At 47.7% G+C, this 27973-nt stretch overlaps 1 pseudogene; it reads left to right on the top strand.

The window, feature by feature from the left end:
* The first annotated feature begins 472 nt into the window (after nucleotides 1–472).
* Nucleotides 473–27858, top strand: LOC147702750 (protocadherin gamma-A11 pseudogene; annotated as a pseudogene).
* Nucleotides 27859–27973: the final 115 nt, after the last annotated feature.

Here is a 27973-nt window from a genome sequence, read left to right as displayed (position 1 = left end):
TTGATATGATTAGGGCATGCAACCCTGTTTTTAGAAGTTCACAGATAGAGGTGTGCTGCTCTCACTATTTTATTTATGTGTGTGATGAAAGATAGAGTTCTGCCCGTAGTGAAACCCAGTGATATGAATGAGGAGACAGGAGATGGAGGGAAGCCATTCGGGTTGAGTGAATTAAGTATTGGTAAGTATATCTTGTTTGATGATGTTAGTAGTCATAGGTTACTTTACTTAGGGAAACTAATATGGGAATACCGCCGTTTGCGAAATTTAGAAGACACTGCACAATTTGAACCATTTCTTACAATTTTGCACTAGGCATGTGTGTGAACTTTTGAAGAAAAGGTGGAAGAAGGAACTCAATAAAACATAAGAGTTTGCATTCTCTGTCAGTAGAAGAACACTCATTGCAGGAATGTCAGGTGCCTGCTGCACCTATTGCATACACAGTATATGTAGCAAGTTACAACATTAAATGGAAATGCAAGATACAGCAACCAGTTGCTGTAAACTAATTGTAAATGTGGCTTATCAATCCCAGCATTTGAAGACAAGTTGGCTTTGACAAGCACTGGCAAAGACCAAGAATTGATTGCTGCCCCCATGAAGACTGGAGGACACGACCTGCCACTGAATGAAAGAAGGAAAAAAGGAAAGACTCAAACATGTACCAATGGGCGATGAACTGAATTGAAAGTGGAATGAGAATAAAATAATTGGTAAGCTTGAAAAGGCCTGGGTGTGATCAGGTGTTAGCGAGGACAAGCTGGGCAAACTACTCTAGATGTTCACATACATTAATTTGTGACAGTGGCCACTTGTTTTACATTCCCTGAATATAGTGCTCCAGAAGTGACTGACCATGAACCCGGACTGTATTGTGCACCCAGACTGTGCTCACAGAGCTCACAATGTTATACAAACCTTCTCTACCACTTCTACACCTGCACTATGGTTCTATATCTCCAGGGTATGTGTGCTGCACGTGCACACGATAAAACATCCCCTGCCCTGACACTTAGACCAATGACAGCAAGATATCAATGAGGTTACCAAGATTGTGTAGCCTCAGCCGTAGCTCGGACAGTTGTTCCTTGGTTTACATACTGATTGATTTAGAGTTTGGCAGACAGTTTACTCCTCATGAAACTGACTGATATTCTGTACACTAGGATAATTCACTTGTAACGAAGCTGATGGAATATCCATCACATTAGGAAATCCAGAGGTTTCACAGGCTTGGGCATTCGACAGCAAAGTTCTCTCTCTCTTTCGTTATTTTCTTGTAGGCTCAATATCTGACAGCAAAGTTGTCCCTCAAGCTTTTCACACCCTATTCTGCCTGGTGTTTGACCTTGAGCTGTCATTCTGGTTGTCAAGCTTTTGAAGGCTCCTGCTATGCAGGCTGACACTCTGCTCGTGACAACAGAGTGATCACCCAGGTTACACTCACATTATGGATAGGTGCCCTTTGAAGCAGAGCTAATCATTGCTTCCAGGGATCTAACAATGTAGGCTTGTGACCCCAGGTTACTTTGTGAATACAGGCTTGTGTCTAGAACACCAGTGCTAACCGCCGAGTTATGCAGATCATACAGGCCCTGAACAGTGAGCGCAGCACTGTACTTCACGGTGCAGAGCTCCTTCAGGCTCATGAATCCCACAGCAAACCTGCCTTTTGGCTACAGAGCTCTCATAGACCCAGGATTTTGACCACAAATAAATCTTAAAGGGTACAGCCCTCTTCAGACGAAGATCTCTTACAACAAATGTAGGAGGATTGTGCAAGCTCACAGGTTCAATTGGACCCACAGCCCGCGTGTTCAGAAACAGCTGTGGCATCCACTCAACTAACTAGTGGAGCATTGCTCACCACAGTTTGGCTGCCTCCATTATGGTGGTTGCATGTTTTTCATTGCCAATTCTGAGTGGGCTCCATGGCTTTTTTCACACTCACCGTTTGTTTTTCTTCAGAAGCAAACAAGCACAGCAGAGGCATAGTTCTTAAAAGGAAAAGCTTTATGGGCGCCTGGTGGCAGTGAGGTTTCTCCCTCTGTGGAGGGTTCATTGTGATTTTTCGGTCGCTTGCCAGGCATGGACAGCGAATTCTAATGACAATCACCTCAACCTAATTAGGGTGGGATGTCCATCACTGGGGGATGGTGGACTGTGGGAAACCGGCCATTAGGTAAAGAACTTCCATTGGCAGATCCGACTGTGGTTCTGCTGCCAAAAACCGTGGATTCTCTCGACTTCTAAATTGGGTGGGAGAACCATCGAAGAAAGATGAGACATCCAACTTGTTCAGTACAGACTCGCATCTACCAGCCTCAGAGTGGCCCTCTCACCTTTAAACAAGACGCATTGGATCTATCAGACAATAACTTTAGACTGGAGAATTGTCCATCAGAATTGTAAAAATATGACAGTCCTGGGCGAAAATCTTTTCAGCCATGTTTTTGGCACTAGACCTATCTAATCTATAAGTTTCCAGTACGCTGCTGGATCGGGTATCTTACAACTAAGCTGCTGTCCGCTTACAGAGATCTTCCAGGTTCAATCTTTTTACTGCACAGCTATCTCTCGGATTGCAGCGTCTTTGCATTCTCAGTTTTTGCCAGACAAGTTATTAATCTAGGAAAATAACCTTGCTTTTAGGAGACGATACATCTTTTCACTACATTTAGTCTCACTAGTTTAGCAATGTTCCCCACCCTCTCTTTTTTACGTACATGCATACAGTAACAAGTTGTCTAGGTATACGCACAACTGACGTATTTACTTATCAATAAACCACGGTTCACTTTATCACTAGACACGTGAACGCCGACAGATTCGACAAATAAATGTGGCTGAACAACACGCTGGCTTTATCTGGTAAGAAACATTAGACGTGTTATGTAAGTCTGTCAAGGCGTTGCCCCACGTTTAATTGATTAGAATGGACGAAGGTATTTTTCCTCCTCACAATTCAAAATATGCACAGCGTGACGGCGTTCCTGTGACGCGGTGCGAGCGCCAGTGGACCACCCTAACCCCCTCCTTAAAGGCGAGGTAGAGGACAGGGATGGCGTCTGAAGGGTTCAGGGCAGGCAGGTGTTTTCATTTTTTGTTGCTTGGAACTTCAGTTCAACAAAGCAGAACAAAAGTAGTTTGCAACCTTACGGGTACAACATTAGCCAATTGTTTTTTGCGCGCTTGCAGTTACTGTTTGGGACACTGAGTGCCGCTGTTCACCAACTAGAAAAATTAAGGCGCGCTGATCAGAGAGATCATGTGATACAAGCGAAACAAAACAATCCATAGGTAGTCGGAGTCCGTCGGCCGCAGAGTAAAATTCCCTTCAGAAAGAGCAGTGCACTGCCAGCTTGTCCTCATTGAAACACTGCAGGCCATCGTTTGAGACGTCGCTGGTGGTTTGCTATATCACTTTGCATTTTGCTGGCATGGTTCGTATGCAGGCGAGAAGTTACTCCGAAAATCGGAGATCAAAATGCTGTTACTCCGGAGCTCGGTCATCGAGGCAAGGTGACTCCGGGGCTCAGTTGTCAAGGCGCTGTTACTCCGGGGCTCAGGCATCGAGGCGCTGTTACTCCGGGGCTCTGGCTTCGAGGCGCTGTTACCCTGGGGCTCCTCTGCTGCTTCTTGTTGCTCTGCTGACAGTCTGTGGAGCCGCTTCCGGGCAGCTGCGTTATTCCATTCCCGAGGAGATGAGGAAAGGCTCTTTTGTTGGGAATGTGGCTCTGGATCTGGGGATGGATACAAAGGAGTTCTCAGAAGGCGGAGCCAGGATTGTGTCCAGAGGTAGGAAACAATACTTCATATTCGATTCCAAAACCGGTCACCTATGCATTAATGGAAGGATTGACAGGGAGACTGTATGTGGGCACGTCGTTCCTTGCCTGTTAAATGTAGAAATTATTTCTGCGAACATTCTGAAAGTGTATGCGGTTGAAGTAGAAATTCAAGATGTAAATGACAATGCGCCCACTTTCATTACTGATCAAATATCCTTGCAAGTCATAGAAAGCTCTGCACCCGGGGCACGATTTATTCTGCCTGAGGCACAAGATGCGGATGTAGGAAACCATTCGCTTCAAGTTTATCAGCTCAGTGACAATAAATACTTCTCATTGGATATCAAAATGAAACGTGATGGCATAAAGTATGCTGAGCTGGTCCTTGAGTCATCACTCGATCGAGAAGAGCTTAGTTTTCACCAGTTGATCCTCACTGCTAAAGACGGAGGAGTCCCTGCTAGATCGGGCACAGCACAGATCCGTGTCAATGTTCTTGATGCCAATGACAATGCCCCAGTGTTTGACAAGTCTGTTTATAAAGTCAGTGTGTTGGAAAACGTGCAGAAGGGAACTGTTGTAGCAACGATTAGAGCTACTGACCGTGATCAAGGACCACACTCCGAAATAATGTATTCTTTTAGCAGTATCAAGGAAATAACTTTGCGAAAATTCAAACTTGATGAGAAAACAGGGGAAATAGCAGTAACTGGTGAGCTCGATTTTGAAGAATCTGAATTTCATGAATTTGAAGTCCAGGCAAGTGATGCAGGAAGTCTGTCGTCGCGTTGCAAAGTTTTGATCGAGATCATTAATGTGAATGACAATAGTCCAGAAATTGTGGTGTCCTCTCTGACGAAGCAAGTTTCTGAGAATAGCTCACCCGGTACAGTCATTGCTCTTCTGGAGGTATATGATCGGGATTCGGGAGAGCATGGCAAAGTCACATGTTTCCTTCCTCCACATCTGCCCTTTGAGTTAAAGAAGTCAATAGGAAGCTATTACAGTTTGGTAACTGATGGTGTATTGGACAGGGAGCAAGTTGAACAATACAACATAACAATTACAGCCACAGACAGTGGAAGTCCCCCACTGTCTAAAACAAAAACAATAAACCTTCAGATTTTAGATGAAAATGACAATGCACCATTGTTTCAGAAAACATCATACAGCGTCTACATAGTGGAAAATACACTTCCCGGGACTTTTCTGTTCACTGCCAGAGCAACTGATTTAGATTGGGAAAATAATGCCAACGTCAGATACTCAATCACTAATGGACATGTTGGAGGAGTACCAGTGTCATCTTACATATCAATTAATTCAGAATCTGGTGTCATTTATGCACTTCAGACCTTCGACTTCGAAGAGTTCAGAGATTTTCAGATCCAAGTGAAAGCTCAAGATGGTGGTTCTCCAGCTCTTGAAAGTAATGTCACAGTAATATTCTTTATACTAGACCAGAATGACAACACTCCAGAAATATTGTACCCATCACCCTCCACTGATGGCTCTTCGGGAGTGGAGATGGCTCCTCGTAATTCTGAACCAGGGTATTTGATCACTAAAGTGGTCGCTGTTGATGCCGATTCAGGGCAAAATGCTTGGCTCTCCTACCAGCTGCTGAGGTCCACAGACCAGGGACTGTTTACTGTAGGTCTTCACACTGGAGAAATCAGGACAGCCCGCCCCATTATGGAAAAAGATGCCATAAAACAATTTCTGGTGGTTTTAGTGAAAGATAATGGACAGACTCCTCTCTCTTCTTCAGTTACAGTCACCATCGTGTTGGCAGACAGTATGCCGGAAATGCTTCATGATATAAGTAACCCTTCAGCTCCCACAAACATGGAGTCAAACCTCACCCTGTATCTGGTGATCGCTATTGCTGTTGTTTCCTTCTTGTTCCTTTTTCTGATCCTTCTTCTTCTGGCTATCAGGCTTCACCAATGGAGGGAATCTCAACTCTACGAGTCATCCAGGGTTGACTTTCATGCACTTCCTGCCTCTCAGTTTGTGGGCATTGATGGAGTCAAAGCTTTTTTACAGACCTATTCACATGATGTGTGTTTAACAGTAGATTCACAGAATAGTCAACTTAAGATTCCCATTTCAAGCCATTCAGACACCCTTACAGGAAACCAAAATTGTGAGACAGGTGGGGCTGTCCTTATCGAAGATTTTTTAAATATTGGAAAAGAAGAACATCCTTTCATTCAGGTACATTTTTATTTTAATATTCGGTCTTTGTATGCTATTGTTTTGATAATTTGACTTTAATTCAACATGCACCTGGTTTTGTTTGTGCGTACTGCCGGGTGCGACTATCAGACAAGATAGATCCGCATTATTTTCTATCATTCTCATGTGCTGACCATGCTCTGTTGGAACAGTATTGATGTGCTGTTGGCTCAAACCTTCTTTGAGACAGAATTGATATTTAAGATAGCTTATTGGGAACATGTGCAGTGATTTCTCATACAACACCCCATTGTTCCAGAAGACAACAAAGTAAATATAGCACTTAGATATTGATCCTCAAACTACCGACTGACCTCCCTGCTCCCTTACCCAGCAAAGGTACTTAAGAAAGCCATCAACCAACAACTCATCAAATAGCTAGAAGAGAGCCACCTACTCCACGCCTCCCAATCAGAGTTCCACTCCAACCACAGCACTGAGACCGTTCTGATTGCTGCCACAGATAACATCAAAACTCTCAACCGTGGAGAAACCGACCTCTGTGCTGCGTTCGACACTGTCTCCCACCACACCCTCATCGACAGACTCTACAGTATTATCATACAGCAAAACACCCTCAAATGGATCACCTCCTTCACACAACACAGAACTCCAGCCTGTCCACCTAAACCTCCGCACCCAAAAACATCATATGCAGTGTCCCTCAAGGATCTTCCCTCTGCCCCACCCTTTTCAACATCCACATGATGCCCCTCACAGTCAAGTCAAGTCAAAACAAGCTTTATTCGATTGTTAAAATCATAAAAGCAGGGTCAAGCAATAAAAGACAATGTCACATTTCATCAGTTAAAAAAGACATTAAACATTATTGATTGTATTGAATACATACAAAAATTATTAAAAATGGGCATGCTAAAAAACAGTTAAAAGCAGTAAAAAAGAACACAGTATATTCGGTCACCCCGCCAGGTTATTCGGGGATAGCTTCCTGGTCTTAACACGCATAAGTTCAAGTTCAAGTTCAGGGATTTATATAGCGCACTACTCACCCAGCGGGTCTCAAGGCGCTTGGGGAAGGGGGGTTCAGTTTTTGTCGAATATCCAGGTTTTGAGTTCTTTTCTGAAGGAGATGTGGTTTTGTGTAAGGCGGAGGTGAGTGGGGAGTGAGTTCCAGGTCTTGGCAGCCAGGAAGGAGAAGGACCTGACACCCATGGTGGATTTTTGGATGCGCAGGACTGCGGCGAGGGCTTGATTTGACGATCTAAGTTGGCGGGTGGGTGTGTAGAAGGACAGTCAAGTGTTGAGGCATTCGGGCCCTAGTTTGTAGAGGGCCTTGTGTGTGTGGGTGAGAAGACGGAATGTAATTCTCTTGTTGACGGGAAGCCAGTCGAGGTCTTTTAGGTGTCCGGTGATGTGATCTTGGCGAGGGATGTCCAATATGAGTCTCGCTGATGTGTTTTGGATGCGTTGGAGTTTTTTCTGTAATTTTGCATGTGATTCCGGTGTATAGTGTGTTACCATAATCCAGTCGACTCGTGACCAGTGCGTGGGTGACAGTCTTTCTTGTTTCGAGGGGGATGCAACGGAAGATCTTTTTGAGAATACGAAGTACGTTGAAGCAGGAGGATGAGACTGAGTTGACTTGTCTGGATATCGAGAGAGAGGAGTCTAGGATGAAGCCCAGGTTGCGTGCATGGTCTGTGGGTGTGGGCGCTGTGCCCAGAGCCGAAGGCCACCAAGAGTCGTCCCAGGCAGAGGGGGAGGATCCTAGGATGAGCACCTCCGTTTGATCTGAGTTGAGTTTTAGGCGGCTATGTTTCTTCCATTCGGCTACTTCTTTCATGCCTTCGTGAAGATTGGTTTTGGCGGTGTTAGGGTCTTTGGTGAGGGAAAGGATTAACTGGGTGTCGTCGGCGTAAGAGATGATGTTAAGGTTGTGTTGACGCACGATGGAGGCGAGTGGACTCATGTTAACGTTAAAGAGGGTGGGACTGAGTGATGATCTTTGTGGTACTCCACAGATGACTTCAGTGGCCTCTGAGTTGAATGGGGGAAGTCGGACTCTTTGAGTTCTCCCGGTGAGGAATGAGATGATCCAGTCCAAGGCTTTTCCTTGTATGCCGATGTTGCTGAGGCGTTGAATAAGGGTGTTGTGGCAGACTGTGTCGAAGGCGGCGGAGAGATCGAGTAGGATGAGGGCCACTGTTTCTCCACTGTCCAGTAGCGTTCGGATGTCGTCTGTAGCTGCGATGAGGGCGGTTTTGGTGCTGTGTTTGGCTCGGAAGCCGGACTGTGAGGGGTCGAGGGAGTTGTTGGATTCAAGGAAGGCGGCAAGCTGGCTGTTGACGGCTTTCTCAATGACTTTGGCGGGGAAGGGGAGGAGGGATATGGGTCGGTAGTTTTTAAGTTCAGAGGGGTCAGCTGTGGATTTCTTCAAGAGGGCGCTGAGTTCGGCGTGTTTCCAGCTTTCTGGGAAGGTGGCAGAGTTAAACGAGCAGTTGATGACATCACGGAGATGGGGTGCGATGATGGAGTCAGCTTTGTTGAAGATGTGGTGGGGGCAGGGGTCGGTTGGCGAGCCAGAGTGGATTGAGTTCATTAGGCGGATGGTGTCTTCGGTGGTGATTGGGTTCCAGGCGCTGAGGTTGTTAGTTGACGGTGTAGGATCTGAGGGGGGTGGGGAGGGTTGTTTGCAGGGAGTGTTCTCGAAGCTGTTGTGAATGTCGGCAATTTTGTTGTAGAAGAAGGAGGATAACGCATCGCAGAGGTCTTGGAAGGGAGTGATGTCGTTAGATGCTGCGGCGGGGTTCGTGAATTCTTTGACAATGTTGAAAAGTTCCTTGCTGTTGTGGGCGTTGTTGTCGAGACGATCCTTGAAAGTTGATTTCTTGGTGGATCGAATCAGTTGGTGGTGTTTGCGGGTGGCCGCCTTGAGGGTGGCCATGTTGTCGGTGGTTGGGTTTTTTCTCCATGTTTTCTCTAGGGTGCGGCATAGCTTCTTGGATTTTTTAAGGTCATCATTGAACCAGGGGGCCTTTTTGTTGCCTGAATTGATCTGGTGCTTTTTCAGGGGTGCTAATTCGTCAGCGCTGTGGGTGATCCATTGCTTGAGGTTGGTGGCCGCTTGGTTTGGGTCCGATGAGAGGGTGGGAGGGTTTTGGTTGAGTGATGTGAGGAGTTGGTCAGAGGAGATTTTGTTCCAGTTTCTCAGAGGAATAGGTTGTGTGCAGTTGTGGGTCAAGGTGGTTTTGTAGCTGAAGTGAACACAGCTGTGGTCCGTCCAATGGAGAGCTGTGGTGCGGTCGAAGGAAATGTGCTTGCTGGAGGTGAAGATAGGGTCGAGCGTGGGTGGGGGTGTCCACAAGTTGTTTGAGTCCGAGATAGAGTATGTTGTCCAGAAGGGAGTTGGTGTTGCTGTCGTGATTGTTTTCAAGGTGGAAGTTGAGGTCTCCTAATAGAATGTAGTTCTCGGAGGCGAGGGCATGTGGGTTGACGAAGTCAGTGATGTCATCGCTGAATTGAGTGCGGGTTCCTGGAGGTCTGTAGATGAGGGTGCCTCTGAGTGTGGTCCTGGGGTCGGTGTGGATCTGGAAGTGGAGATGTTCGGCGGTTGCAAGATTATCGTCGATGCTGGTCGTGATTTTGATGGTGTTCCTGTGGATGATGGCGATGCCTCCTCCTGTTTGGTTGGTGCGGTCTTTTCGGATGATCTTGTAAGCGTCCGGTATGGCTATAGCGATGTCGGGTGCTGATGATGTGTTCATCCAAGTTTCTGTAAGGAAGGCGATGTCCGGTGATGCAGTGTCGAGTAGGTCCCAGAGTTCAGTGGCGTGTCTGTGGATCGAGCGGGTGTTTAGCAGGATGCACTTCAGGTGGTTAGATTCGGAGCTATGTCTGGAGGAAGTGGATTTGGTGAGGGTCCTGGAGCAGGTGAACTTGCAGGTGTGACAGATGAATGGGCCGTGGGTCCGTCCTGGGGTGGCTTTGCAGCATTGTGGTGTGCGTCCGGGGTTGAGGGCGAGGAGAGTTGCGGCATCATATGTGTATCTAGTGGGCTGGGTATAGCGGGGGCCAGGGGGTCTGGCGCTGGGCGTGGTCCAGGCACGGATGGGCGTAGACGGGCTTACCTTTGGCGCACCTTCAGCGCGCAAGGGGCGCGATCGCTGCGCGTGAATGCTGCACATAGGTGTGTCTGACATAAGTGGTTAGTGGGGGGGCGGAGCGTGGGAGGGGCAGCTGGGAGGCGGGAGTGGGGACAACAACAAAATGGCAGGAGATAATGCGAAACTGGGGCACAATATCAGCAAAACATAAATAATAGTGAGGCTAAAATGAAATCACGATTCAGAAAAGGGGGTGGTGATGAACAGAGTGTCTGAATTAAGCAGACAACTCTTACCCAGTCCAAAGATCAGGGCTTGATCCATCACCGTTATTTATCTCACTGCTCCATCCCAGCTCAGAACCTGGCTATATGCAAATCAGTCTGTCTCTGGCCCAGTGCATCATGGGAACAGGGCAGACTAAACTACCAAGCCAATTCTTCACCAGAAAGGAGACAAGCTGCCGGGGACCGGTTTCTGGCATTTCAAAACGGTGATGGATCAAGCCCTGATCTTTGGACTGGGTAAGAGTGGTCTGCTTAATTCAGACACTCTGTTCATCACCACCCCCTTTTCTGAATCATTTTTGTCCACCATAAGCGTGGAAGGGTATACTCAGATGTGAGTCCCTAGCTCATTGCACCATCAGGATTCAAGCAAGCCGGGCCGAAGACGGCTGAAATGCCAGAAACCGGTCCCCGGTAGCTTGTTTCCTTCCCAGTATAAGAATTGGCTTGGTAGTTTGGTCTGCCCTGTTCCCATGATGCACTGGGCCAGGGTCAGACTAATTTGCATATAGCCAAGCTCTGAGCTGGGATGGTGCAGTGAGCTAAAAAACGGTGATGGATCAAGCCCTGATCTTTGGACTGGGTAAGAGTGGTCTGCTTAATTCAGACACTCTGTTCATCACCACCCCCTTTTCTGAATCATTTTTGTCCACCATAAGCGTGGAAGGGTATACTCAGATGTGAGTCCCTAGCTCATTGCACCATCAGGATTCAAGCAAGCCGGGCCGAAGACGGCTGAAATGCCAGAAACCGGTCCCCGGTAGCTTGTTTCCTTCACAGTATAAAAATTGGCTTGGAAGTTTGGTCTGCCCTGTTCCCATGATGCACTGGGCCAGGGTCAGACTAATTTGCATATAGCCAAGCTCTGAGCTGGGATGGTGCAGTGAGCTAAAAAACGGTGATGGATCAAGCCCTGATCTTTGGACTGGGTAGGAGTGGTCTGCTTAATTCAGACACTCTGTTCATCACCACCCCCTTTTCTGAATCATTTTTAAAATGAAATCACAGCAATGCAGCGCAACTGGGCTCTGAAATAATTTAAATAAAACGGTACAGGCTAATTTATTCACCGCAATGCAGCGCAACTCGGCTCTAATGTAATAGCGACAAAACGATACCAGGCGCTATGAATCGTTGAAGCGCTCTCTGGTTGCAGGCGATGTCTGAGGCAATGCGATTCAGCCGAGGAAGTAGGGAGGAGAGGCAGGGGAGCGACCGCTACGGAGCAAGTCCGGCTGGTCACAGCGTGGTGTTGGTAGGAGCGAGCTTGCTCTACCAGTGGGTGGGAGGGGCAGCTGGGAGGCGGGAGGCGGGAGCGGGGAGGAGACACGGGCCACGAGTGAAGACAACAACAAAATGGCAGGAGATAACGCGAAACTGGGGCACAATATCAGCAAAACATAAATAATAGTGAGGCTAAAATGAAATCACAGCAATGCAGCGCAACTGGGCTCTGAAATAATTTAAATAAAACGGTACAGGCTAATTTAATCACCGCAATGCAGCGCAACTGGGCTCTAATGTAATAGCAGCAAAACGATACCAGGCGCTATGAATCGTTGAAGCGCTCTCGGGTTGCAGGCGATGTCTGAGGCAATGCGATTCAGCCGAGGAAGTAGGAGCTAGCAACCCAGAAAATTACCTTTGTGGTTCCTAATAGTTGTAAGTAAAAGAGAGCTGGGCGTACTTGTAAAAAACACGCATCTCTTAGAATTGGGGCTTAGAACCGCCTTCTACCCTCCTTGAAGTGGTCACAGAACATTACAAAGTGCATGAGAGACTGCTCTGAGAAGTTGTCACAGCTACATGGGTTCAGTATGTCAGGTACCCCCCACACTGGGAAGTCACCCAGGGAGTATTGTATAATGTTAAACCTGAATCTTATGAGGAGGTGACAATGGAATGGTTTACTAACAATTTTTAAATAGGGTTCTAGAGAGGGAGTAGTTAAGAGCAGAAAATTTGCTCTTACTTTTGGCTTAATTAATTCCTCCTCTTCCCTAGCCTGATTCGCCCTAAACAGGAAGTTTTCCTTGATCCATTTTACGTCTCCTTTAACTATGTTGTTCGGGTGTTTGTAAAGATCTGGCCTACCCATTTTATTCAACGTGTTCTTAATGTATACTAGCCAGGGAATTTTAGACACCTTGTCTAGCGCCATGCAGTCCTTAAGTATACAGTGGTTCAAAGGAATATGATTATTTAACCAGGTTTTTGCCCAATAGACCAGAGGGGCCAATTGTAGCTCATCGGTTACATAGCCTATGCCTAACTCAGTATGCAGGGAGAAAACTGGTGTTGATTGTGGGACTCCTAGCAATGTTCTGAGGAAAGTATTTTCCGCAATTTGTATTTTACCTTGTGGCGAAAAGCCCCACAAGGATGCACCATACATAGCTATGGACAAGCCCCTCACAGTCATCGTCCAATCCCACATACTCAACATAATCTCCTGCACAGATGACACTCAACTAATTCTCTCACTGACCGAGGACCCCTCCAGCACCAAAACTACCTTCTGCAATTCCATGACAGATGTAGCCAAATGGGTGAGAGGCAACTGCCTCAAACTCAAGTACGACAAAACAGATGTTTTGATCTTCTGTAAGAACACCTCCACTTGGGACCACATCTGGTGGCCAGCAGAACTCGGACCTAAATCCATACCAACCAACCATGCACACAAGCTCGGCGTCATCCTCGACAGCCAACTGACAATGAAATGACAAGTCAATGCAGTTACCTCCTCCTGCTTCCACACCCTTTGCGTGCTTCGTAGAATCTTCAGATGGATCCCTATCAACACCCGAAAGACTATTACACTGGCCTTTGTCACCAGCTGCCTCGACTATGGCAACACTCTCTATGCCAGACTCTCCACCCAGCTCCTCTCAAGACTCCAGACTATATAGAGTGCTGCTGCCAGACTCATCTAAGACCTTCCGAAATGGACGCATCACTCCACAACTCAGAAACCTCCACTGGCTCCCCATTCAGAAAAGATGCCAGTTGAAGATCCTCACGTACACTTTCAAAGCTCTCACAACCAAGGACCAGCTTACATCAACCAATGACTAAACTTCCAACTGCCCTTATGGCACCTGCGATTCACCTCTCTCACCCTCACCCCCTCCCCCCCCCCCACCACATTTGACTCAGCCCCAGAATTGGCCGCTTCTTCTCCTACATCGTTGCCAACACCTGCAATGACCTACCCCACCACCTGCAAACAGTACCCTCCCTGACAAACCTAAAAAAGAAGCTAAAAACCTGGGCTTTTTGACAGAAACACCGCTCCCTCAGCACCCAGATACCCCATTGGGATAGTGCTCTGCTTTACAAATGCTGATTGATTCACTGAGATATAATTGAAGGTATGATTTAGAGATATCCGACCCCATTGGTGACCTCAGTCAATCAAAGGCTCTTTCTGAATATCACATACATACACTTCATAAATGTATGTCCTGGGGAAAATGTGCATAATTATTTTTGCAGATGTTATGCAAAATGCCCAGAAATAAGGCAAAATGACAGGTTATTATGCAAAACGCAGATCTAGCATTTTGCGCTATTTTTTAGCAGAAAAGTTCATCCTCCTGTCCATTTTAGAGGTGAGGATACATTTTGTTTACAAAGAGCAAAATAGTGCTTGGCATGAAAACAGTTGTTTGTATTTGGTTTGTTTGTGTTGTTCATGTGCTTTTGCGGTGGGATTTTCACATAAATGAAACATCAGTTACACAACTTTACATAGTGGCATTATCTTGTGCGTTTCACATAGCAATCATAATGCAAAATCCCATAGATTATGAAAGAGTTTGCTGGTTTAAACAACATTTTGCACAGGCTTAATATATGTTAAATACATTCTTGGAAATGTTGATCAAAATGGAAATCAAATGATCACCATGAAAATTTGTCGACATAGTCTAATTATTAATGCCATTATAACTCTGCCTCGGTGTCAAGTGCGTGTGAAGCTAAATGATTTCACATACAAAGGATTCTAAAATCACAACTAGATGCAGCATTGGTTGCTCCTAAAATGTTACATTTTGGTGCATTCATTGTTTGCTTCTATTCTGCATTGATGCACAATGTTTTCCACCAATGATTAGAGGAGAAACTTGGAATTGGTTGCACATGTGATTCCTTCCATCACCTGAGAAACATTGCTCATATTCTCTGCATTCTCACTTTATTTCAGTTTGTGCTCTTCTGTTATAATCGCCAGAGTTGAGCAAAGAGAGTGGATTGGCTCAAAGATCATGTGCTAGAGCCCAAGCCTTGAAAATACTTGCCATGCAAACCTAGCAACACACATCATGCAATAAATATGATAGTCTCTTTAGCATTAAAAAAAACTTATTTCTTTACCATGCAGAAGTGTTTTACTTTAGTACATCAGATTATATCAGTTGCTGCATCTAGAGGTATTTACTAAAATTGAGGCAAAGTTTTTTAAGCCTCAACTGCTACCCGCTGCTCTGACAAATATGCTAATAATGAGCTAAGAGGCTTGTCAATTTGCCTTGTGCAGATTCTTTTTAAACATGTAACATCATTACATTTGATTAAATCGACCACTGGAGGTTTTTGAACATCACCCATCCTGAACCCACATATTTCAAGGTGCTCTCAAATGCGATAATGAAGAGAAAAAGAGATGTGTGTAATAAGATATTTGGCTAGAATCACACTTTTGGTTAAGTGGAGAAAAAGGGAACAAGATAGAGATACTCTTCTATAGTGTTCCCTTTTTTTTAATTTGTGCAGCAATAGGTTGGAGAGTTGGTGGCAGCAATACTCCAAATTCATGAAAACTTTGCTAATTTTGAGCTTGAGTTTCCAAGAAGACTGAGGCAGGCGTCTGGATGGATCCTGGCTCAATTCTTCAGCGGCTCGTCGACCTCTAGGTTTTACTTTCTAGCTTTGTTTAAACAACGTGAATCTAATTTATATGTAACTGCTAAGTGAATAGCTTTACAGAGTTAATGCAGAGCTATTACTAGCCTCTGGTCATATCATATAATCTTATCTTGGATATCACTCTCTAGTTCAGAAACCTAAAACGCATGGAAAATGCTAAGTTAGGTACACTTTCATATCTTCGTATCCGACAACTGGTATTTCTGTAATTTTACCACAAATGACTGCTTTATAGTATAATCCCAAGATTAATTCATTCTTTGCATACATTATTAACACATGTTTATTTTACATCCATTTGCAAGAGCAAATGCAGAGGTACATAAACATTGACTTGTAGTTGATAAGCCTTTGCAATTTGATTTTCCAGAATAGGGAATTATACTGTAAATGTGCATAGATTCATGTTAACATCTATTTACACCTCGATGAGCAAAGCTCCTGAAGCACTAGTACTGAACTCTTTGTAGTGTGACTGTAGTTATTAGAATGTTGCAAAAGGTGGCGCTGTTGTCCAATTTAGTTCAAGAGCTAGGTTGCGTTGCTTCAGTTTGAAATGTCATTGCAAAATCAAGCAAGTAGAAACTTAGGAGAGATCATAACTTTCTACCTGATATTGCCCAGGCATTGTGGTTTTATGAGATTGCTATAAAGGTACCATGAAAGTTTGAGGTTGTTGTTGTCTTTGCACGTTGGTGGATGATTGAAATATTTTGTTCAATAAATGCAAGACTTTCCGCATGTAGCTGGAATGTAGGCACTCATTGAGACACATGGCTGAGAAGCAGACTACAGTTACTTTTTCCTCATTTCTTTCGCTCTGTGAGGACGTTTTCATGGCTCATGTATGTAACTGGGGGAGAAGAACATTTTTTTTTTAGTATTGCAAACTTTGCAATTGATTTCGTGCTGATTTCTTCCATTTGACCACCAAGAAACCCCTTGTGCTGACCGCTGCCGAGAAACAATATTTTACTCTAAACGCAGCAACCTCCACCTTGCATGCGAATGATCCATTTAACAGGAACACAATGTGCTGAAAATCCACTGATTATTTTAGGTTTAAAGTATTTTATTGAAGCAGGGTGGGGTAGGACACAAAGGGGCAAGGAACAAGTAAACCACAGGAACCGCACAGCAATGCGCATTGTACAGCAAGTACAGTAATGCAGTTACAATTTCGTAAGAGGCCCCATCCGACTCGGGAGCATAGCTTTCGCACCTGTGGTCACATACAAACAACGAGGGGGGGGGGGAGAAAGGGAGGGAGGGACGGGATGGGGGGGAGGAAAGAAAATCAGGGGGGGGGGGGGACCAAGAGAGAACGGGAGAAAAAAAGAAAAGAAAAAAGGGGGGGGGGAGGGGAAGAGGGGAAGGGAAAAAAGGGAGGGGTGAAGGGAGGAGAAGCAACCCCGCTCCAAGAACCTACCCAACCAAACAGAACCCCCAACTACCTAACCCTAACCCACCCCCTGTACTGTGCCAATATCTACAGTCTCCGCTACATGCAACTCTCCGAAAATCCCCGCTATACAGTACCGACCCCACCCAATCAAGCAGGCGGGTCCGGTGTCAGCCTTAACAACCTAAGGTATCTAGGGCAGGTGATCTCCCGAAACTCGGAACATAACAGGCTGTGAAAGGGCTCCCACAGTTCCTCAAAGGTATCAGTATCCCCCAAGGCTACTAAGGACATCTTCTCCATTCCAAGGACATGCCATAATCTGTGCAGCCAACCAACTACAGAGGGAAGTGTGGTAGTGCGCCAGTGTATGAGAATATTCTGCACCGCTGACCCCAGCGCAATTGCGATCTGTCTACCTCTCTTAGATCTAAGGGGATACATCAGCCCATTCGGCAACCCTAGCAGAACATAGGCCGGGAATCTAGGCAGTTCTATCCCAAAGCATTTGTCTACCTCGCCCAAAACCTCTTCCCAGTAAGGAGCCAGCAGGGGACATTCCCATAGTATGTGTGTTAGTGTACCAGTATTGCCACAGTTGCGCCAGCACGTCCCTGGTATTGCCCTGTCCATCTCGTGCAGTTTCTCCGGAGTACGGTACCAGTAGGTCGAGATTTTAGTGAAGGTCTCCGTAAGACCCGTGTGGTAGGCCGAGTGACGTGCGCGGAAGGAGATGTGTTCCCATTCTTTATGGCTCAACACGCGCCCGAGCTCACGCTCCCAACGTTCCCGACCGGGGTTGTGAATATGAAAGGAGGGGGGCTGCAGCATTTTATACAGGTCTGAGATCAGTTTAGCGTCCGACGTGCGAGTAATTAACCAACGCTCATACGCCGTGATTTCCCGGTGTGCCGCGTCGCGCACTTGGGGTTGTAATGCCCAGTGGCGCGCCTGCATGTATCGCATGCGCTCCGTTTCCGGGAGGCCATAATCCCTCCTCAGGTCCGGGAAGGGGACAACCCCCTCAGGGCAGTACAAGTGATACAGAGTGCAGCAGCGGGCCACCCGCCAGCGCTCATAAGCGCCCTGCTCCATCCCGGGGCCGAAGTCCGGGTTGCCAATGAGCGGCGTAAAGGGAGAGGGGAAGGTGGTAAGCTCGCACCTGGCAGCCACCGAGTCCCACGTCCGGAGCGGGACCCGCGTTACCAGAGACGCATAGAGATTGGGGGTCGATGGGCCCGCTTCAAGAATGGTACTTCCTGCAGCGTCCTACCCGCCACCGCCTGGTCCTGGAACAGCCAGTGCTTATCAGACTCCCACCGGCTCCATTCCACTAGATAGCGGAGCTGAGCGGCCTGGAAATATTTCCGCAAGTCCGGTATCCCCAGCCCCCCGGATTCCGGTGACAGCATAGCGATGCTTCTCTTGATCCTCGGCCTGCGGCCCTGCCACACGAACTTTGCAATGGCAGTCTGTGTCTCCGCAAGCCACCCCGCGGGGGGCTGGAGCGGCAACGCTCTGAAGAGGTAAAGCACCTGAGGCAGGAGGGTCATCTTCACCGCGGCCACCCTACCCAGTAACGACAGCGTGCCCTTATCCCACCGGCCTAATTCCTCCCTGATTTTCGCGCCCAGAGCCGCGTAATTGGCCGTGACCATCTCCGGGAGGGAGGGCGCCAATAGGATCCCCAAGTACGGGATCCGGTCCCTGGACCAGCTCAGAGGGTAAAGCCTCTGTAGTTCCACTCTAGTGGCGTTAGTAAGCGAAATGTCAAGGGCGGCCGACTTCCCCAGGTTCACCTTGAAGCCCGCCACGTCGGCGAATAAGTTCAGTTCCTCTACACAGGCCGGCAGCGATCTCCGCGGGTCATCCAGCGTCAGAATGACATCATCCGCGTACAGGCTGATCGCATGATGGAATTCACCCATCTTGACACCGACAATGTCGGGTTTCTGCCTAACCCTCTGAGCAAAGGGCTCCATGCACAGGGCAAAGAGCAGAGGGGAGAGAGGGCACCCCTGTCTCGTACCCCGCTCAATGGGGAAGGGTCGAGAGCTGCCGCCGTTCACCCGGACTACCGCAGAGGGGAACCGGTAACAATTGAAGATCAGATGACGGAACTTCTCCCCAATCCCGAATTTGCTCAGGACCTTCTCTAGGTAGGGCCAGTGCACCCTGTCGAAAGCCTTCTCCGCGTCTATGGACAGGAGCATCCTCTCCCCAGGGATCCTGGAAGCCTTCTCGAGGATGTGCGTCACCCTCTTTGTGTTATCTACTGTTTGCCTACCGGGCACGAAGCCCGCTTGGTCCGAGTCAACCATGCCCGGGAGGTGCAACGCCAGGCGTGCAGCTAATATACTGGTGAACACTTTCAAATCTGTGTTCAGTAGCGAAATGGGATGGTAGGACCCACAGGCGGTCCTGTCCTTACCCGGCTTCGGAATCACGGAAACCGTGGCCTGGAGAAATTCGGAGGGGATGGCTCCCGGTTCTGCGAAGGAGTTAAAAAGGCGGGTCAGTAGAGGCGCCAGTTCCTGACAGAAGGTTTTATAGAACAGCTGGATAAAGCCATCCGGACCCGGGGCCTTGCCCAATTTAAGCCGGGATATCGCCGTGATCACCTCCTCGATACGGATGTCACGCTCCAGATACTGAGCCTGCTCCTGAGACAACGACGGGAGCGGGACCGAGTCCAGATAGGCCATCTCAGCCCGGGCCGAGGGGGCCTCCCCGGTGTAGAGGTCAGCATAAAAGCTGCGAAAGACGTCTGCTATTTGCTCATCAGCCGTGACCCTACCACCGGTCGGGTCCACCAGTTCCTTCACACGGTGCTGCTGGTGTTGCACCCTAAGTTTATTAGCCAGGAGCCGCCCACACCGATCGCCCCCTGTATAATATTTGTGTTTCAGGCGAAGCATCGCATACTCCGCCCGGTCCGTGTCAAGGGCCGCCAGGAGATTCCGTGCCGCCTTCAGCTGCCTCCACACCCTGGGGGCCCCTGTCCTGTGATGAACCTGCTCCAGCTCCCTCACCTGCTGGGTGAGCTCATCTCTCTTGAGCTGTCGGTCCCTATTCTCGGCCGAGGAAATCGCTATAAATTCGCCTCGGAGCACCGCCTTCAGGGCTGCCCACTGTGTCGCACGAGAAGTATCCCCAGTATCATTTATGGTCTGAAAATCCAAAATGGCCGCCCGGATCTGATCCACCACCGACCGCCTGTGCAAAAGCGTGTCCCGGAGCCGCCAGACCCCTCTCGGCCGAACCACCGGGGGCAGAGTGAAAGCGCCCTCCACCGGGGCGTGGTCAGAAAGAGAGAGGACCCCCATGTCCACACTCGAAGCCAAAGGGAGCATTGGGCCCGACACAAGGAGATGATCTAATCGCGCATAAGATCTATGGGCATGTGAGAAGTAAGAGTATGCGCGGGTGGTGGGGTGGAGGTGGCGCCACATGTCATGCAGATCCAGCTCCTCAAGTCGAGTTCGAATCGAGCCCGAAAGCTCACCCAACTAGTGGCGCCACTGCACAGACCTGTCCATCGCCGCGTCGAAAACCAGGTTCAAATCACCCCCCCAACACTATGTGCCTATCAGAGGTGGATGCTACGTCCTCCAAAGCCCTGTGTAAGAATTGGTCCTGGTGATCATTGGGGCAGTAGATGGTGCCAACAGTCAGTGCTAAACCCCCCATCTTGATCCTGTACACTAGAAGTCTCCCTTTCTGTTCTGCTACCTTGCACACGACCTCTCCCCTGAACCCCCTAGAAAACAAGATCGCCACCCCTGCCGTCTTGGAGGTGCTAGAGGAGAACAGCTGCGTGGGGAACTTAGGGGTACGCATCCTCGAGCAGTCCTTAGCCAGCAAATGGGTCTCCTGCAACAGACAGATATCCGCTTGTGAGTTTTCTAACAAGGATAACACTGCCCGCCTCTTAACCGGATTATTCAGCCCTTTCACATTGAGAGTAAGCACCTTAAGAGCCATCAAGGAGGGGGATCAATGGAGCACATGTCAAGAGGCAAAGCCCCGCAGGCAAACACAGAAGGCACCACTCGAGGCCTCAAAACAGAACAACTTTGAACCGTCCACTGGCACAGTACTGTCCCCGAACCCCAACACCCCACAACTAGAAAAACCCCCCTTGTCCCCACACAACCAAATCTACACCACCCCCGCAACTGGCCCCCCCTCTAGGCCCCAGAATCAAAACATCTGCCCGCCTGTCCCAACCCCATTCCCTGCTACTCAAACTTTTCAAAAAAGACATTGTCCCAGTCCGGCCCGTAACGGGCAGGGCCGTGGTAAATCAGTCTAGTGGACGTCCAGCCACCTCCTCCAGCACTCGCCATTCCTCCCAGCCCACCCCCCGGATCCCCGCACCTGCAAGAGGAATAAGCTAAAGTAGACTCCCCCCGGAGTGAGTTCAGGCCGTCAGGGCCACTTCGCCGTTCGCCGCCACTCTGGAGGCCTCCTGGATGGCGGCCGCCATGTCCGCCCTGATCATGGGCGAGCCCGGACGCTCCGACGGAGGAGAGGTCCCCCCTCCAGCTTGCTGCCATCCGTCACGAGTGCTTCGCCTCCGCCGCGGAGCCGGGGTATCTGTATCCGATGCTGTGAGGCCCAACACCGCGCAGACATCCTGGAGGGACCGAAGCTGATGCAAAACACCGTTCCCTCGAAATATCAGACGGAAGCGGTGCCCCCAAGAGTACTGTGTCCCTTGCTCCCGGAGGAAGTCAGTGGCGATCTTGAATGATTTCCTCTTCTGCAGCGTGACTGTAGATAAGTCCTGAAACAGGGTCACAGGGTGGTCCCGGAATCGGAAAGATTGCTGCCCTCGTGCTTCTCGGAGGATCCGCTCCTTCAAGGGAAAGTCCGGGAGAAAGGCCAGAATGTCCGGGGCGGGCGCTGTAGCTCTGCGGGGGCGGCCCACCCGATGTGCTCGGTCTATGCGGATCCGAAAGTCCTCCGACTCTCCCAGGATCGCACGAAAGAGGGCCACCAGGTAAGCAGTCACGTCTTCACCCTCCTCACCGGACGGCACACCGCGGACCCGTATGTTGTTCCGCCTGGACCGATTTTCAAGGTCCTCGGCGTGGGCCTGTAGCTCAATCTGTTGCTCCCGCAGTCGCAGGACCTCCTGCTGCAGATGGGTGATCTCTTCATCCCTGGAGTGACCCGCTTCCTCCACTGTGTTCACACGTTCCCCCAGGGAGTCCATCTCTCTCCTTACTTCGCGGACCTCCCCGGCCACCTCACGCTTGAGCGTTTGAAAGTCCTCCCGAAGGGAGCTAAAGAGCGATTCGAGAAATGATCTCGTCACCGGGGGTTCTCCGCCATCTGCTCCCCTGGTCGGGGCCGGGGAGGTCGTGGCGGGTTGGGTTCCACCGCTGCGTAGGGCGCCGCGTCCCAGCATGTCCGGCAAGGTTCGGTCGCCCCGTCGCTGTCCTCTAGCGTTCGACATTGCAGCTGAGTAGAGGACGTTGAGGGCAAAGAAAGCAGCTATATGCCAGCCGGGGGCAGCGCCACATAAAGAGCACCAGGAAGGCCGAGCTGCCCGGCTGGAGACCACAAAATGGCCGCTCTGTGATGTCGAGGGGCCAACGCCCAATATGGAGAACCCCTCTCCGTCTCTGATCCGGGACCCAAAAATCCGGCCAGTGGGCAAAGTCACGGTGCGATGGTCGCCGGGGCCCGTAGCCTCAGGGGGAGATCTGCCCCGGGAGCCCCGTTCCTCTGCTCCGCTCAGACAACCGGCCGGAGCGGCCTCTCCCAGCGGGCCTCTTCAATCCACGGGCTGGCGTAGTGAGGCGATGTCGACTCCGCCTCCGCTCTTCACCTCCGCTCTGCTCCGTTCCGTACAACCGCCGTCGGACAACTCCGAGCCGTTCGCGAAGCCGCTGCTGACTCCCACTCCGACAGTTCATGCACCGCTGCGGGCTTCACACACAGGCGGCTGGGCGCTCCGTCACGCTCCGAGGGTCGGGAGACTCGCGGCTTCCGGCTCACACACGGGCCATTCAGCGGGCCCCGACCCGAGCTTCACCGGTCAGGATCTCACCCCCGACGGCGCAAACCGGGCTCAGCAGTCGCTCCACACCTCCACCGTGGGCACCAGGCTCAGTTGCCGCGTGATCCGGGGGGGAATCAGCGGTTACAAGCGGTGCAGGGATTCAGGGGTCCGGGAGCTCTCGGCAAGTCCGACCTCTCAGCCCGCCATCTTGGCCACGCCCCCCTCCACTGATTATTTTAACAAGTTTTAAGTCGTTGTGCATAACCTTCTAAATGTTGTTAATGCACAAGTGTCTGAGCTGGACATCACTGGCAGCCCAGCCTCGAGCTCTAAGAAGAATTCTGTGGGATTTAGAAATCCTTGCAACTCTTTTGCTGGGAGCACGATTTTCTCCTGGGAATTCCCGTTTTCTTAGTTGCAGTGCAGCTGTAAGGCATAAATGTGTTCCCATCCTATTCCTGCATTGTTAGTGCCGCAAACTCTAGCAGCTCGTAGTATCAGTGCTTTAAATGGGCCAGTACTCACCGGTACAGAGTACCAGCACTTCTTATTTTTATCCTTTCAAGTACCGGCACTTTTCCCCTGCCAAGGAGAGTACCGGTACTATTGTCTAATATGTTGTTAATTGCTAATTCTGCAGAGGCAGGGTGGTGCCTGCCTCTCATACTCTGACAGCCAAAGTGCCCGTGTAGCCCTGTGCTGAGCACCTGCGGAACTTGATCCGTTCAACAGCAGCTCAGTTTCATTATGTGTTTTACATGTAGGTGTCGAGAATTTCACGTTCACGCTGAGCTTGACAGAGCAGTGTCCATACCTTTCGGACACTGCTCTGTCAATCACATTTACACGATGGTGTGCATTTTTGCACACCCTGGAATCCAGGCAACCTACTGAGAGCGGCAATTAGGAAGCCACGGGAGGTAAGGAGTTAAGTGTCCTTTATCCTGTGAGGCTTTTGTGTGAGTGTTTGACTGACTGTGAGTGTTTAACTGCTTGTGTGCGCCTTTAGGTGTAAGGGAAAGAGGAAGATATAGAATCTGGATAGTCTAAGAAGGTGTTTTAAAGAAAGTGTGCGAACTGATGTGTATGTGCATGTATGCTCGGGCCTGTGTGAGCGTGCCTGAACACGAGAATTTGAGTACTAAGCCCAATGCAAATACATAACTAATCAGAGCCACAGTAAATATGCGTCAGGGTTGATTAAAATATGCAGCAAGAAAAGGCAACTTATGCTGCGTAATGCAGAATAGTTCCTGATTGTATAACTTAATTATTTTGTAATTTGTATACTTGTTAACATTGTCTGGGCATAGGTTGCACTTCAGTTTAAACATAGCAACAAGCAACAGGAAGGTGAGAAGTCAACCTTTGGAAAGGGCCTTCCACTGCGCAGCAGCATGTGTTGGTACGATTTTACTAACTTTTAAACTGTTTGAGGTAGAACATTTTTTTTGTTAAAAGCTGAAGATTATGCAGCGGAGGATGTGGCAAATGCGGCAGATCCATAATTTATGTGAAAAAGAATTGCATAAATCCACTTTCCTGACAATAACAGTGTGGCATCAAGAAGCTAGACTAGATAAACAAGTATTGGCAAAGCCATTAGGTGTGGTCTTGGTAAAGCTGGTCCAATTATTAATTAAAAAAAGATTATTCCACTGATATGCCACAAAAAAAAGAAAGCATACCTCCTATATGTAGTGAGCGTAAGCATCCCAAAAGTATTTTAAATAAAAAAATTTTACCATTGCATATAATGTAACAGCATCAGTACGCCCTATCAGGCATGTGACTTAGAATTGTTTTTGATTGGGGGGAGTTTTATACAGCACAAACTAGACTCCAAGGTATTACAGCACTTTACATGAGCATTAGTTGAAATACAGATGTATACATACATTTTTTTGCGAGGCACAGGGAGATTAATTGATTTGCCCACAATCACAGGATGTTGAGCAACCCTGTCGCAACTCGAACCCGGTTGTCCAGCTTCAAGGTCAATTGCTGTAGTTGTTCGGCAACATCCGCTCCTCAACTGGTATTAATACACATCACATGGAAGTATGATTCTTATTGGTGCAAGTTAAAGCTACGTTGGCCCTTAATTACTGTAACCTCGAGACCTATTTTAAACAAACACAATGACTAAAAAATGGATAAAAACTGACAAAGTAAAGTACCGGCCCACCAGCCTGGCATTGAAGTGCGCTTTTTAAGGCAAATTTGCACATGTGATTAGGAAAAATGTCATCACTCACAGTGCATGGTGGTTAGTTGCCTTCATGGTCTGCCGCTTTACCCCATGCTATTTGTTGTGGTGAGTGCAATCAGAATGTGAATGATAGCTGAACAGACCCAGACCCTAGGATGAAGACGGTTGAGTGAAATTCCCATCGACATGTGTATTTTTTATTCATGGACATTAATTTCATAAGGCTGATAAGACAGCTAAAGCTGTCTCTGTCCAAACCTTAAAATGAAAAGGGGGTTAGCTGGTCTTCATTTTCCTCCATGCTAAGTATTCTAAAGTGTGGTGGCAGTAATGCATGAATAGTAATACTGTTCAAAGAATGTAATGTCATCTTTAGGGATAACTGAGCTAACATAATGAGATGTGCATAGTGTTACAAAACATCTATGCTGGAATATTTATCTACTCGCCTTCTGACACCAACTAAAGGCGATGTAAGAAGACGAGGTGTGAGGGAGACACAACTACACATCTGCCTTCATGCTTGGGTGTGCCACGCCTAGCGGATTCATAACTCATAAAGAGGTATAGCTGAGATGTTTGACATCCTCCTTCCATACACTATAAATTGTTGTCATTGATTTGTTTCCCTCGCGTTTAAAAACCATGAACTAACACAGCTCTCACTGCCTCTACTCTGCTTCGCACACCCGCTTCAGACCCGGTATGACAGTGCCCAAATTAACATACTAAACTATCAACACCCAGTACCCCACAGTGATGAGATCTTATTTAATATAAGAGGAAATAAGGATGAGCCCTTTAAATGAGGATCTCTTGAAAACGATGGTGCTAAAGGAGGGACGATACCCTGGAATGTACAAATATGGTTTGGTGTTACCTGGTATAAAAGGAAAAAATGGTAAAGCAGTAGTGTAGGAGTGTGCATAATGATGCTGCTGTGCCAGAGTTTTCCCCTCAATCTCCTTTCATGTAGTAAAGATAGGTGGGAGGACCATGTCCTCTTACATTACAGACCCCACTGTATACATGTCAAGATATTGGGAATACCTAAGAGTTATTAGAGAGATACATTTCAATTTTATTTTCTGTTAGCTTTCTTGAGAATGAAGGAAAAAGGATGAGAAAGTTAAAATATAATTTAAAGCTAAAAGTCTCCCCTCTGTTTCACATGTTTTTGCATGCATGCCATTATGAACGAAGTGCTATTCTTCTTGAGCTCATCCTGATCTTTTCGTAGTCTGTGTTCTCTGTGAGAAACAAGGTACAGAGCAAAGATCTGAAATTCCAGAAACAAGGTTTGATAGGGCTGAACCAGGACCCCACATTACTTGCCCAAGATAGTAGATTGCGGCCCAACATCACTCAGTGTTGGCCTAAATCACACCAGCAGCTCATGATCAGACAAGGAAGGTTTAAAAATCACACAATGTTGAGGAGTGTGAAAACATTTCTGGCCAAAGACCACACAAAATATGTCAAGATCACTTTAAGTGCAATGGGCTGCATACATATTTTAGTGGATCATAACAGCAAAATGGCTATTAATTTTTAAGCATGTGGTATGTCACATGTCCAGAGGGAATGTGCCCATATGGGGAATTTGAGATTACTAACAAGGATAATGCAAGTACAAAATGAATACACATCAGATGGAAGAAGTGCCATTGTATCATATCCCACCCTAGCCCTGCCCACTAGCCACACCCCTAACCTCATTTGATCAGTACCTGCACTTATTTTTTTCCATTTAAAGCACTGCTCAGTAGAGTGGAATTTGAGACTCAGTTGAGGCTGCATCATAGTTTATCAGCAAAAATGAAGGTATTTGACAATGATGCTGACTCTAGATAACTTTAGTCATGAGTTTAATGTCAACTTGTTTTGAGTGAGGTTTTACTATGCCTGTCTAGTCAGGTGAAGTTGGGAAGCCTAACCCTAGCAATGGTGGTTGACGTTTTCTGACTTTGCCTGGTTTGTAAAAGTATAGTGAAAGCTTCAGGCCAGCATCCCCTCTGACGATGTCCACCCCTAAGATGTGATCAATTTGAAAAAGAATACATAGGTACGGTGCACAGCTGGTTGAGGTTGTGTTTTTGATTGTTTCTTGAAGGTTAATTATGTATGGGTGCTCCTGCAGGTGGCGTAACCGTCCATTTATGCTGATTAATAATTGTTAAGTGAGTGTGTTCATGAAATATGTACACATCCCTGCTTGGGGCACTCCACTAGGGTTCGTCACATAGACAGACTCCACTATGTTTTACAGTACGTTTAACGTCTTAATTCATGAACACACTCACTTAACAACACTCCTAAGATGTCCCATGAATGGGATCTGCTGTAGCAGTAAAGCTTTGCAGGATGTAGCCGCCCTTCACTTAGCTTCAATGTGGGGCACGTTAGTTGTCCAGGAATGGAATAGGGTTTAGGACCCCACATGGAGTTGGGTGCACAGGATAGTGACCATGCACCCAGTCCTTTCCTATTCACTGCCCCTCACAGAAGTAAATAAATTTTGCACTACCACAAAGGGACACTGACGCTTTGGCTTGTTTAAGGTTTGTAAACATTGCAGTTTGTAAAGTTCACGGAGACCTAAAAATAAATTACACAATTGTGCAAATTGTCTTCACACACCTACAGCAGCAACTCACAGGATCCACTTATGAAAGTGCATGGTACCATAATTATTAAACTTCCTATGCTAGGGGTACCTGTGGGGTTGGAGTAAACATATGAACACACATAAGACATTCAAAGTTTCCTTTGAAAGGGTTTGCTTGGTTTGTGTGCATCCACCCCTTTTTCTTCTTTTATGAATTAGCTATGTTTAGAATCTGTCTCTTCTCTGTTTCTGTGCTGTAGGATGTGGTTCATTCCTCGTGTGACATTCTTATCCTGTTATTATGAAGGGGTGCATGAATGGGGTAATAGAGAATATTTCAACATCCCCTAGTGGATATTAATGATGAAGAGTTGTTCTTATTAAGGAATGAATTAGGAATAATTTGATCAAATGAGATTT

Source organism: Lissotriton vulgaris, chromosome 7, assembly GCF_964263255.1.
Source record: "Lissotriton vulgaris chromosome 7, aLisVul1.2, whole genome shotgun sequence".
NCBI classification, from domain to species: Eukaryota; Metazoa; Chordata; class Amphibia; order Caudata; family Salamandridae; genus Lissotriton; species Lissotriton vulgaris.
This window is presented reverse-complemented; position numbering and strand designations above follow the sequence as displayed.